Source organism: Pagrus pagrus (genome assembly GCF_965226575.1).
Source record: "Pagrus pagrus genome assembly, contig: HAP1_SCAFFOLD_58, whole genome shotgun sequence".
Lineage (NCBI taxonomy): Eukaryota > Metazoa > Chordata > Actinopteri > Spariformes > Sparidae > Pagrus > Pagrus pagrus.
In genome coordinates, this window is record NW_028175405.1 from 41,463 (window position 1) to 55,183 (window position 13,721).

The window sequence follows — 13,721 nt, forward strand, 5'->3', positions numbered from 1 at the left end:
ATCGAAAGCTGTTGTTTACTGTGTCTCTCTCTTTCTCTATCCATCTTGGCTGTTTTTCTTCGATTTCTGAGTATTTCATAGTCAAACTGGTTTTGTACTGCAGCTAACGTTAGACTTTATAACTTGTACGTACTTTGTCGAACCGCTTTTCTGTTACTGGGTAGTCTGTTACTGCCCGGTTAGCTTCCTAGGCTTAGCCTAGCTCACTGCTTTTTGCCTTTCACCGCAGTCGACACAGCCTCGACAAACAAGTGTTACGATGGCTTGTGCTGACTGTTCTGCAGTTGCAGATAGGGTGTCTCTATTAGAGAGACGTGTCCGTGAGCTAGAACAGCTTCTCTCAGTTAGAAACACGGGCACTGCAGATAGTGTTAGCCCCAGGCCTGATAGCAGGCCTGCTAGCCTTAGCACTAGCTTAGTCTCGTCGGCAGCTGCTGTGGAATTTGTCCCTGCTCGGTCGCGGCGTGGAAGGCGCGGGAGCAAGCCACTGGTTGTGTGGTCTGAGAGCAGATGGCCTTCATCCTACTGGAGTCGGCGCTGCTGCTTTGTCTAGCAATATAGACAGGTGTTTGATGCAGGTTTGACATCAGGGATGTAGCATTTGGCAGGTCACAGGTGACTAGAGAGCCTGCTAGCGATACAGTCAATGCTGGTGTGGAGTCTAGTTAACATGGTATTGTAGTGCAGAGTACCAGACTGATACCCTAGTTTGCAACATTGAGACTGTCACCTTCCCCCGCCACTCTCTCATTGAATCATGCTCTAAATATGCGCGGGGCTTCTAACCGACGTGTACCCGGTTACACGTCTGAGATTTGTGATCTCTTTCTATCGCAGTTGCCTCCATTCAACCGCCTCCTAATCCCATTAAATCAAAGCCATTCCAGTAGTTATCAGACAAAAACGTTTATTCAACGTTATTCTGTTATTCTTAACCCTGTTAAAAGAGCTTTTTCCTCACTCGAATCGAGGGTCGAAGGACAGAGGGTGTCGTCTCTGTACAGATTGTAAAGCCCTCTGAGGCAAACTGTGATTTGTGAATTTGGCCTATACAAATAAAATTTGATTTGATTTGATTCTTGTAGACCTATTTCAAATAGGTACTAAATTAAAGCCAACATAACAGATAAATCACAGAGCTTCATTTAACATTTTAAGGCTTAGGCCTACTTATGACAGAAAGTAAAATGAGTTGAAAATAAAATCTATCATTTTGACAGAAAAGAAAACGTGAGTGAAAGCTGAAAAAGGTTTAACCTTCTTCTTTAATCATTGTTTTAACTATTTCTCACAGTTGTACAATTTGTTTTTAAACTTATAGTTCAAACTGCATCCCTCTCTCGCAACGGAAGCTGCCTCTGAATTTTAATACGTCTCATAGTAAAAGTAATCTGGAATTGGCGATAGAAAGAAACTAAAAAAGAAGCCAAAGTATGCTGAAGTGAGAGGAAAAAACTTCACCTTTATATCCACAAAGCTAAAAAAGTAGAGGGGGAATCTCACAATTATTCACTAAAACTGTCCGGGGGGGGGGGGGGGGGGGGATGTTTTTTTCCTCCTCTTTAGACGCGAGGATATGTGATCAGGTCGTAAAAAGCCGACACAGAACACCAACCAACAATATAATGTATACAACAACACGTAACAATAAAGGCTAAAATAAAAAGCCATTACAATTTTTTTTCGATTGCTAAGGAGCATTGGTCCAAACTGAAGCGACATGTTCAAAACTCTTAACACAGTCTGCATTTCCATCTTGCAGCTCAGCTCAACAGTTAATCTCATGCCCAAAAGTGTGTCTCACAACACACACAATCACTCTTAACAAACGGAACGGCAAAATACTAACAACAAAGAACATTACATCAAATACATCTTATATTTCAAGTTTGAATGATTTTTGTCAGGTAAATCAGTATTTTATATAGGATCTTTTGCACTTTAATGGTTCTAAATTATAGTATATGCTGTAATATATTGCAACAACACTGAATCAGGAATGCAGAGATTTATTCAAGAACATTTGTGCTTTTGCATAAGTACTTCAGGACCATACAAAAAATAAAGATTACGTAAACAGAATAATGCAGAATCTCAGAATTCCAGGGGTAGAATACAAATTACAGTAAGAGATAAAACTAAACTCCTTCCTCTCCTGGCTGCTCTTCTCTCTCTACCAACTTTGCCCGCTGCTCTTTGATCCATACTTGCACAGGAAAAAGAATCAGAAGCCACTCCTTTTGTATATGCTGTTATGGCTACTCTTGCATTCAAAAAAGGTCAGAGTAGTTTCTGAGGAGGAGGTCCACGACTCACTAAATAATAAGCACTCGCGGAGATGTTTCCAGTTTCAACAAAAAGTTTTGAATTTATTTACATAAACAGAAATATTCTCCGGGTTGACTTCAGACAATGAGCAAATAAAAAACGTAATTTAGTGGTTGATAAACTGTTTCACTCCTCACTCCTTCAACACAAAAAACAGACAAAAGCACAAACCAGCTGTCCTCTCTCCCTAATCACAGGAGGAGGATGGCCTGACTAGGAGGAGGGACCTGAGCAGCAAAACGATCATAAATAATAGTTCATGTACAATATATATCCTGAATAGTCATCCTTATCATTAGCATTATTTTATACCATTACCATATACCATTTTCCAAATAATTAATACAAAGAATCAATAGGCTCCAACATCCCGGCCCCTAATTGTTGGCTTTAGCAAAACAATTACATAAATAAGATTCAAAAGGAGCCAAAATAGAACAATTACACAAGGGAAATTAATTATGCTCTTTAAATTCAAAGTCCATTCAGTTACTTGATGATGACTATCTGTCTTCTCAAAGTTCATAATCGTGTCAGAATATCTGAAACGGTCCATAGTGAAGGCTGGAAAATCACGGCCTCTCTCCATTTATCCTGCTGCCTCCATTAGAAGACAGAGCTTATCTATTGGTCGTTGAATCGCACTGCTTTTGGTTTTAACCAAAACACTTCTCACACAGCCCTTGGCATCTGGAAATGTCTTTACAACACGGCCCATAATCCATGAGTTCCTTGGTGCTGCGTTATCAACAATGATGACCAGATCTCCAGGACTCAAGTTCCTTTTTATGCTCTTCCACTTACTTCTTTCTTGCATGAGAGGAAGATACTCTTTTGTCCACCATCTCCAGAAGAGATCTGTAAGGTACTGTGCTTGTCTCCACCTCTTCCTTGAATAATGATCTCCTGGTGGCATAGTTGTTTCGCTTTCAGTTGGAGCAAATGGTTTGGGGTTGGTGGTTCCAAATCATTGGGTTCACTTGACACTGTAGTTATCGGTCGGTCATTCAGGATGGCTTCTACCTCACACAGTGCTGTTGATAGAGTTTCATCGTCCAGCGTTTGTTGTTTTAGAACAGATGTGAGGATCTTTTTGACTAGTCTGATCAGTCTTTCCCAGACTCCGCCGTGGTGGGCTCACAAAGGAGGGTTAAGTCCATTTTACTCCCTCTGTTAAAAGGGTGTTTTGAATCTTCTGATGATTCAGCTCTTTCAAAGCTTCTTGTAGTTCCCTTTGGGCCCCGACAAAGTTTGTCCCACAGTCCGTCCTGATACTTATAACTGCTCCTCTCCTGCAGATGAATCTGCGTATAGCATTTATGCATGAGTCTGTGGTTAGGAAGTTTGCCATCTCCAGGTGGATAGCTGACTCACCAGGCAGTGTGTCTGACTCCTTCTTAGCTGACTTAGCAATTTAAGTAGTTTTTTCACCTTCAATATCCAGGCTACAGACCTCTGAAGTCGGTTCCATGATGAGTGATACTTGATTAATGTGCATATCGGATGTTGGTTTTCAATCCTCACAGTTAACTGTGATCTCCTTTTCCACACTGTTAACTGTGACCTCCTTTTTCACCTCAGGGTCATTTGCTGATATCTCTCCTAGACCTTGTGTGATCTTTGGCCATGTCTTTTTTTCCTCTGACCAGGTATTCAGGACCTCTCAGCCATCTTGATCTTAAGAAAGATTCCACGTGCAATCCTCGTGATGCGTCGTCAGCTGGATTGTCTCTTGAATTTATGTATCTCCACTGGCTTGTGTGAGAGAGATCATGGATCATTGCAACTCTGTTGGATACAAATGTATGAAATCTCTTTGTTTGATTGTGAATATACTTCAATACAGGTGTACTATCTGTCCAGAAAGTTGAATCTGTGAGTGGTAAATGCAGCTCCTTCCTCAGCATCCGATCCACTTTTACAGCCAATGTTACTGCAGTGAGTTCAAGCCTGGGTATGGTGATCTGCTTGAGAGGTGAGAGTCTGGCTTTTCCAAATATAAAGGAGATATGGATTTTGCCTTGGTGATTTGTTAGTCTAAGGTAGCTTACTGTACCATAACCTGACTCGCTTGCATCGCAGAAGTGATGCAGCTCAGCGGTCGCCACTGGGTCGTAGTTCTCAGGCTTTATGCATCTTGCTGCTTGAAACCCACGTAACTGAATTAATTCCCCGATCCATCTCTGCCAGGGCATTGCAAATTCCTGTGGAATAACTTGATCCCATCCATACCTGGATTTGCAGAGCTCTTGCAGTAGTTGTTTGGCTTTCAGGATGAAAGGAGAGAGAAAACCTAATGGGTCATAAACTGAACTTACTGTGGAGAGTATACCTCTTCTGGTTGCAGGCCGGCTGTTGACAGTTACTTTAAAGCTGAAGGTGTCACTGTGGGTGTTCCAGTGGATTCCAAGTGCAGGCTCGACTGTGATTTGTTCTTTCAGCTTTTCTTTACCCAGGTCCAGTTCCTTGACTGCCTTTGCTCTGTGATGCTCAGGAATGCTTGCTAACACCTCACAGTTATTGCTGACCCATTTTGTCAATGTGAAACCTCACTGATCGCAGGCTTTAGTGAGATCTTTGACAAGCTTTATGGCTCGGTCTGCTGTTGCCACAGATCGGAGGCAATCGCCCACATAAGTTAGTTTTGATGGTTTTCATAACTTCATCAGAGTAATGCTTCTGGTTGTCATCAGCAGTTTGACGCAGGGCAAAATTAGCAATGCTCGGGGATGATACAGCGCCAAAGAGGTGAACTTTCATCCTGTAAACATCAAGCGGTTTGCTGATATCACCCTCTGGCCACCACAAAAACCTCAGAAAGTCTCTGTCCTTTTCATCAACATGTACTTGATAAAACATTGCCTCAATGTCTGCCATAACTGCAGTTTGTTCTTGGCGAAACCTTAATAGCACTCCGATGAGGGCGTTTGTTAAGTCTGGACCTTGGAGGAGCTCCTTATTCAGAGACGTTCCTTGAAATGAGGATGTACAGTCAAACACCACCCTCAGTTTGAGTTTTCGCTTGTGGTAGATGCCATCATGTGGGATATACCAGACCCGTCCATCCCCTCTGCGAAGCTGCTGAGGTGGAACCTTCTCTCCATAACCCTTTTTGAGAATGTCCTCCATGAAGGAGGTGTATTCCTCGGCATACGTCTTATCCTTCTTAAATTTTTTCATAAGGTGCAGTGTGCGTTCCTTTACCGTATCATAGTTATCAGGCATGACCTTGTCTTTATCCCTGAAAGGCAGTGGTAAATGACAGTGGCCATCTTTAAGGAATGCTGAGCTGGAATCAATCTCCATAAAACGTTTATCCTCAACTGACATCTCAATTTTCTCCTCATACATGTTCTCAGAGAAATCCTGGTTATATTGTCTGATGAGTAGATCCTTCAACTCAACAACAGAGATTCTGTTACTTGACACTGCAATGGGCCCAGCACGTTCTGCAGGACTATTAACACTGAGTGGTCCAGTTACCACCCATCCCAGTAAGGTTTGGACTGCATATGGTCCATTATCATGACTGTTTATTATTTTCCATGGCTCCATTGCTCGAGGAACATCAGTCCCAATGAGGAGTTCAATGTCTGCCTCAATTTCCTTTAACTGAGATAAGGCCACCTCTCCAAATCAGCTTCTGTGATTATGTTTTCCTTTGAGACAGGGATTTTGTTCTGCGTGTAAACTTTCGGCAGGTCCAGATATGTGCAGCCCTCCAAGTCTCCCACCTCCAGTCCTCTGACCTCATAGGTCCCTGCAGGGTTTTCCTGTCCCATTGTTCGCAAAAGTATCTCTGTTTTGCGTCCTTTCGCATTCAACAGGTTCATTAGATTTTCTGTGCAAAATGTTGCTGTGCTGCCTGGATCGAGGAAGGCATAGGTCTGAATATACCTGCTCCCTTTTGCCACCTTAACTCTGACTGGAACAATCGCAAGTGCACAGTCTCTCCCGGCCCCAGTTCCATCACCTGCTGAAACGAGCACTGCTTATGGGGTTATCTTCTGTCTCGGCAGTGGCTTTTGGTTGATTTTCCTGTTTTGGGCCTTTTGCACTTTGAATATGAAGTACAGTAGGATGTTTCATTTGACAAACTTGACACATTAATCTTCTTTTTTGCTTAGATGACCTTTTAGTAGGCAACCAAAGCAGTATCCATGGCTTCTTAAGAATTCAACCTTGTTGTCATGTGACTGTGTTTTGAATTGTGGGCGGTCGATCAGAGTGCGTTTTACAGCGCATCCTGCTTTCTCTGTATTCACTGCTACTGAAGTAGCGAAGCTGCTGTTTTTGCCTCTTATTAATTTTGGTTCATTTTTACTTCTTGGGATAGACTTTTTTGTTGTCATTTGGTCTTGAATGTCCCCGAACAACGGATCCAAAAGCATCTTAGAATGTTTTTCCACAAAATCCACAAGGTGCTGAAATCTGATTCTCCTGCCAGTTCTCTGTTGTGTCTCATAGGCTGTGGTTCGCCACCTTTCCCGGAGTTTGTAGGGTAGTTTGGATGCTATTCGCCTTAGGTTTGATGGGATCTCGAGTTCCTCTAAATACTGTAAATCTTGCATTACATTACAACATGCTCTCAAATACATTGCATATGCATGCAGCGTTTTCCCATCCTCGGCTTTAATCGCTGTCCAGTTCAAGGCTTTTTCCAGGTAAGCTCCAGAAACTTTCATTTCATTCCCAAAGTGCTCTTTTAAGAGGTGTCTTGCTTCACTATAGCCCCTGCTCCCATCCATGTGCAAGTCTCTTGGTAAACCAGAGATAAACTGCTCAAGATAGTAGAGTCTGTCCTGATTATTTTTAGTCTTGTCTTCAATCCAAGTGTTCAAATGCATGGATAAAAGACTGATATGCCAATGGGTTACCATCAAACACAGAAATCTCTCTTGCAGGTAACAGACAGGTTTTGCTGTGAGACAATGAGTTCTGCTAAGTCATTTGTCTTTGTCTTTGAATAACCACATCCAAGTTATCATGAGCAGCATTAGTTATGGTGTGATTATGATTTGCAGTTTCGTTTTTATGTTTTTCAGTTAAATTCTTGTTTTGAGGTTTATTTTCTGGTGTGTTGGTACCCCTTGTAGGTGGAGGTCTGTGGAGACTTAAGATGGTTTGGTGAAGTGGAGTTTTGGGTATTGCACCTAACTGTGCAAATTCTACATTGCTCTCCATTGTTTCTGGTTCATGGTGAGAGTCATAATACTCCTTCATGCCATCACCCAGAGCTTCCTGATCCACCTCATCACTTTGAAGGATTTTTATTTTAGCAGTTGATGCTGCGAGGTCTGCTTCCAGCTCCATTTGCTCCATCTTTGATTTCAGTTTTGTTTCCTCCAGTTGCAAAGTGTGTTTTTCTTTCAATGCAGCAGCTCGAGCCATCACAGCAGCTTGTTCCGCTTTGGCCTTTTTTAACTCTGAGGAGACTGAGGAAGATCTGGAGGTTGATGATCCAGTGGAAGTGGAAGACTTTGATTTGTGTGACACATTTGATATGCTGTCCAGTGGTCCAACTTTAGATTGTGCAATTTCTCTTTTCCATGTTTCAACATCTTTCATGAAGTAATTCAGGTTAGTTATTCTGGGTTCATACCAGTCATAATAATCATTTTCCTTTTCCTCCTCTGATAAGAGCTCTTGCACAGATTTGTGAGCATTTTTAAATTCATCCACAGCTCCTTTAAACGCTTCAAATGTGTCATTGACTTTATCAACATTTCCAACGTCAGTCATCAAAGCCTTTATTTCATTTGTCCTCCTCGTGCATGCTCCCAATCTGCCTCTGCGCGAAGCAATGCGCGGTTTCAACATGTCCTCAGACTCAGTTGCGGTGTCAGGTGTGTCAGACATCATCACAAATAACCACACAAATTCCTTTAATTTCCGTTGAGTTCATTCTTAAACATCATTCCAATGTCCCCGTTTTATTGCAATCCACATCCACAATCCACAACTTTGCCTTCCATAGTGTTCGATTGTTTCTTTGTAGCGCAACGGCGCATTCGTTCATAGAGTCGATCAGCTGATTTTACTCACGGCCCACCGGCTGCTTTCTTCATCTGTCGGCAAGTGATCCGCTTGATCCGCCGACTCTCCACTTTCCTTCGAGTCTTCAGTGGAGTTTATCAACTTGTTATGGCTACTCTTGCATTCAAAAACGGTCAAAAAACTTCAGAGTATTTTGTGAGGAGGAGGTCCACGACTCACTAAATAATGAGCACTCGCGGAGATGTTTCCAGTTTCAACAAAAAGTTTTGAATTTATTCACATAAACAGAAATATTCTCCGGGTTGACTTCAGACAATGAGCAAATAAAAAACGTAATTTAGTGGTTGATAAAAACTGTTTCACTCCTCACTCCTTCAGCACAAAAAACAGACAAAAGCACAAACCAGCTGTCCTCTCTCCCTAATCACAGGAGGAGGATGGCCTGACTAGGAGGAGGGACCTGAGCAGCAAAACGTTCATAAATAATAGTTCATGTACAATATATATCCTGAATAGTCATCCTTATCATTATTTTATACCATTACCATATACCATTTTTCAAATAATTAATACAAAGAATCAACAGGCTCCAACATATGCTTTCTAATGAGGCCAAACGCAGTGAGACACAGTTAAGCCCACATGCATTTCTGTTTTGCAGACTGTGTTAAGAGTTTTGAACATGTCGCTTCAGTTTCCACCAATGCATCTTTTTGTTTTTGTTTTCAGCAGGACGACATTTGCGCATGGAGAAGATGAGCGCCGCGCTCTTCTCAAGTCCTCTGCAGCCTATTCTACACAGCAGCTGTCTTGCCTTTAAGTGGTCTCGCTGGTCTGAAAAACACAAATGGCTGTGGCCGCGGGTTTTTTTATATATCAACGTAACATTGTGCCCTATGCATCTATTATGTATGCGGATAACTGCACTAGTGGGAACATTTAATTGTATAGTTAGTTAATGTTATTATCTGAAGCTTTTAGGCAACATTATCACCCCTAAAAATACTATAGGCCTATATATTGGTGAGAAATAAACGAGGAGGAAAAATGACGTGTAAACTTTTCTAAACGGTTATGATTTATTATCCGCGTACCCGTTTACACGTGTAGATGTTGACACCCCTATAAACCACAATAATTTAATCTTGAGCTCCACCTCTGACAGTGGGGAAATGTCTTAGCAAGCACCTCACACAGTCTTGCATAATAAAATACCAAAGCTAATCACAATGGCATCCCGGCATCCCGTCATCCCTACCTGCACAGGCAGCCAAATCTAACTACTAAAAGGTACCTTGTTCCAATTCCTAAATGATCTACCATGAGCTCCACTGAAAGGCCACTGTCACTGTGAACTGCAGCTCAAATGAGCTCAAAACCCTCAAATTTGGCTTTATTAATATTAGATCACTGTCAACCAAAGCCTTACTGATTAATGATTTGATTCCTGATCATAAGCTGGACATGATTGGCTTATGTGAAACATGGCTGAAATCTAATACTTTTCTGCCATTAAATGAAGCCTCCCCTCCTGATTATAACTATGCCCATGTTGCTCGGGCCTCTAAACAGGGAGGAGGCGTTGCTCTAATCTACATCTATCTATTTTCAGTTTAAGCTCCAACCAGGAAATTAAATTTACTTCTTTTGAGGCCCTGGTGTTAAAACCATCTCCATCAAGTAGAAGAATTCTGTGAATTTATTGCAGATCTTGTAACTAGTTCAGATAAGATCCTAATTATTGGGGATTTCAATATCCACTTAAATAAGCCTTCTGACTCTCCTAGTCAGTACTTCTCAAATGGTGGGGGGCGCGAAGAGGTGTCAGGGGGGGCGTGGAGGCAGGTCAGGACTTTCATTTCATTTTCATTTTTCACTGTCATTATTAGTAGCCCCATTCACACTGCTGTTTGCATGCGGGGATCCTGCGCCAATTCTCCCCATCTGCCTCTGTGTGAAAGTTTCAGATGCGGCGAGGGGTGAAATTTCCCTCCGCCTCTGATGCTCCTACGGAGGTATCAGAGGCACAGTATTGGCGAACCGAACCAGTGTGAGCAGATAAGCCGACGGTGGGGAGCTGGGGGGTTGTCGATCTGATGGTGTTCACTGTGTGATAACTAAACAGGTCCGACACTCAATAAAATATAGAGAAATGTCCCACAAAGCAATGTTACAGGACCAAACAACAGTAACGTGGTAACTGGTTGTGTCTTTGGCAACTTATGAGGAAAAAAATACAGCAATTATATGTGGAAAAGTGTCTGTCAGCCTGTCGGTCCAACCGACTCTTCGTCACATTGCTGCCCGAAAAACAGCGTCTGTCCCCGGCAAAAAACTTTAACTCGGCAAGTGTTTGTCGCGGTGAAAAAAATCACTGCTAAGTCAGCCCTACTGACCGAGACTTCAGTGATCTTTCCTCCATAAAACAGCCTCCCTCCCTGTGAGTGACAGTCAGACAGCATCCCGTTTACTGATGGTGATTATGAGAAAAATGTAACTTTGTCATTTTCCAGGATGTTTGGTGGGTCAGGATCCCAATCACAACACATTAACTGCATCCATATGATGATAAGTGTGTACATGTTTAGATTTGTCAGTGCGTAGTAAAATAACGTTTAAAAAAAAGCAATATTGTTGCAAATTTTGCACAAAAAAAATTAAAAAGTCGTTTTGAAAAGGAATAAGCTGATGAAGCTGACAAGTGACCAATGTTTACAGTTTAAAGTTTTGAATGTTACTGTGTTAAGTCTATAAAAATGCACATCCCAGTGAATCATTTGCGCTTTTTTCTCTGTTTTGAGAATCACAGTCTTGTTTAAATGTTACAAATTGAGTTAATAAACTAAACTTGGAAATTGTTTTAAGTTGTTGAAGATGTTAACTCGGCTCATTTTTTTAATCTATTTTGATAATCAGGTGATTGTATGCAGAATGCTGGTGCCAGCAACTCATACAGTGGTTTATACAGATAAATGAATAAATATTATCAGGTTCTCAATAATATTTCAATTCAGGGGGGGCGTGAAAACATTTCTGTCCTCTAGGGGGGGCATGACAGAAAATAGTTGAGAACCACTGCTCTAAGTAAAGCTTTTTTGGGTCTGCTCGATATTTCTAGCTTTACTCAGCTCGTTCATGAACCTACTCATTCCAGTGGTAACACTCTGGATTTGATCCTTTCCCATGGATTAGATGTGTCAGCCCTGAATGTTGCTTCCATCTCCTCTGCTGTGTTGGACCACTCTCTTATTACATTTGAAGCGTCATTAGCCTGTCCCTGTATCAATGACACAAATGTTTCCACCTCTCGTCATATCAGCCCGGCAATCATAGCGACACTCGATGATAAATTGGCTGGGGTCCTGGCCCCTTTTGCGATTGCGACAAAGCCTGTTGAAAAATTCACCAATTAAGTTAACCCGGTAATCGTTTCTCTCCTCGATTCTGTGGCACCGGTCTCTACCAAGACAAGACGACCAAAGAAATCTTCTCCCTGGTTTACTGATGAAACCCGAGATCTCAAACAGGCCTGCAGGAAAATGGAACGTGCATGGCGAAAATCTAAATTAGTTTTTCATCTTGCATGGCGTCATAGTGTACTTAATTACAAGCGTGCTCTTAATGCCACTAGAACAGCATATTTATCTGGCCTAATAAACAATAATAAACACAATCCTAGATTTCTCTTTGACACTGTGGCTAAACTTACTCAGAAACCACAGTCTGTGAGCTGTACATCCTTTAATGCAAATGATTTCTTAGATTTCTTTTGCAATAAAATTGATGATATTAGAGCCAAAATTAATTCATCATCTCTGGCTTCCTCGTCAAAGTTGATTATAAAACAGCCTTCTGCCGATTCTCAGTTAGCTCCGGTTCTAAACAATTTTGAAAATATCTCCCCTGAGATATTGTCTAAAATTGTCTCATCCTCAAAGCCAACTACCTGCATCCTGGACCCCCTTCTGGCAAAACTGTTTAAGGATCTATGGCCAGCACTGGGACCTACAATGTTAAATATTGTTAACTTATCGCTAATGACAGGTGTTGTCCCTGCTAGTTTTAAGTCTGCTGTGGTTAAGCCTCTACTTAAGAAACCCCAGCGTGACCCAGGATCTCTAAATAATTATAGGCCAGTATCCAACCTTCCCTTCTTCTCCAAAATCTTAGAAAGAGTTGTGTCCCAGCAACTTTCAGGCTACCTAACTAATAACAATCTCCTGGAACCTTTTCAATCAGCTTTCAGAGCCCGTCACTCCGCCAAAACTGCCCTTACTAAAGTGGTAAAGGACATCTTACTTACTTACTTTAGATTTAGACCTCAGTGCTTCTGTTACTAGATCTCAGTGCTGCATTTGACACCACAGATCACGGCATATTGTTAGACCGAGAACACAATGTGTTTCTTATAAAAGTACTACATCAATATTTACTGATGTGAAGTATGGCGTTCCATACTCGGAGTTTGGGAATACAGAGTTAGGGAATACATTTCCACTGCTATGTGGACGACACTCAGCTGTATGTGCCAATCAAAGCTGATGATAAATCTCAAATCGCCAAATTGGAGACCTGCCTGTGTGCCGTGAAGAGCTGGATGTCAGAAAATTTCCTGCTCCTAAATTCGGATAAAACTGAGATGCTGGTCATTGCTCCCCCTCGACAGAGACACCTCTTTGAGAAATAACACAATTGTCGAGAGTTACGGTCACGTGATCAAAGTTCAACTGTTAAGAATTTAGGTGTTACTTTTGACTCCAGCCTCTCTTTCCATCAGCACATAAAAGAAATTACCAAGATCGCTTTTTACCACCTGCGCAATATGGCCAAAATTAGGTCCTTCCTGTCCACGGCCTTTGTCTTGTCTAGGCTGGATTACTGCAATGCCTTATTTTCGGGTCTTCCACATGGGAGCACTAAAAGTCTTCAGATGGTTCAAAATGCTGCAGCTAGAGTTTTAACACGTACAAGAAAATTTGATTATATTACACCAATCTTAGCCTCACTGCACTGGCTCCCAATACATATAAGATCAGACTTTAAGGTGCTGCTGATGACATACAAAACTGTCTTGTTATACTGTATTCTCCAACTCGTGCATTATGCTCTCAAAATTCAGGGCTCCTGATGGTTCCCAGGGTTAAGAAGAAGTCAGCTGGCTGCAGGGCTTTCTCCTATCGGGCCCCCTTCCTCTGGAATAACCTCCCAGCTGATATTAGACAATCTGGCTCTATTGACGCCTTTAAATCTAAACTCAAAACTCACTTTTTTGACTTGGCCTTTAATTAGTCCTTGACATCGACTGCTAGCTTCTTCGGTGGGTCAACTCAGTCTCAGTGAGTAAGCTGTAGTATTAGACGCCACATTGTCCTGCCGACGAGTAATAATCTGCTTAT

The 13,721-nt window shown here is 41.8% G+C and overlaps 1 long non-coding RNA gene across 4 annotated transcripts in view; it reads left to right on the plus strand.

The window, feature by feature from the left end:
* The window catches only part of LOC311253868, a 35,895-nt gene that overhangs the window by 4,703 nt on the left and 17,471 nt on the right, over window positions 1-13,721 (plus strand). Inside the window, exon 4 of one of the 4 annotated variants that reach the window (XR_014621992.1) lies at window positions 13,445-13,661. The exons of 2 other annotated variants lie outside the window; for them this stretch is intronic. This is a non-coding gene — a long non-coding RNA (uncharacterized lncRNA). One more of the 4 variants, XR_014621994.1, reaches the window with a different exon arrangement.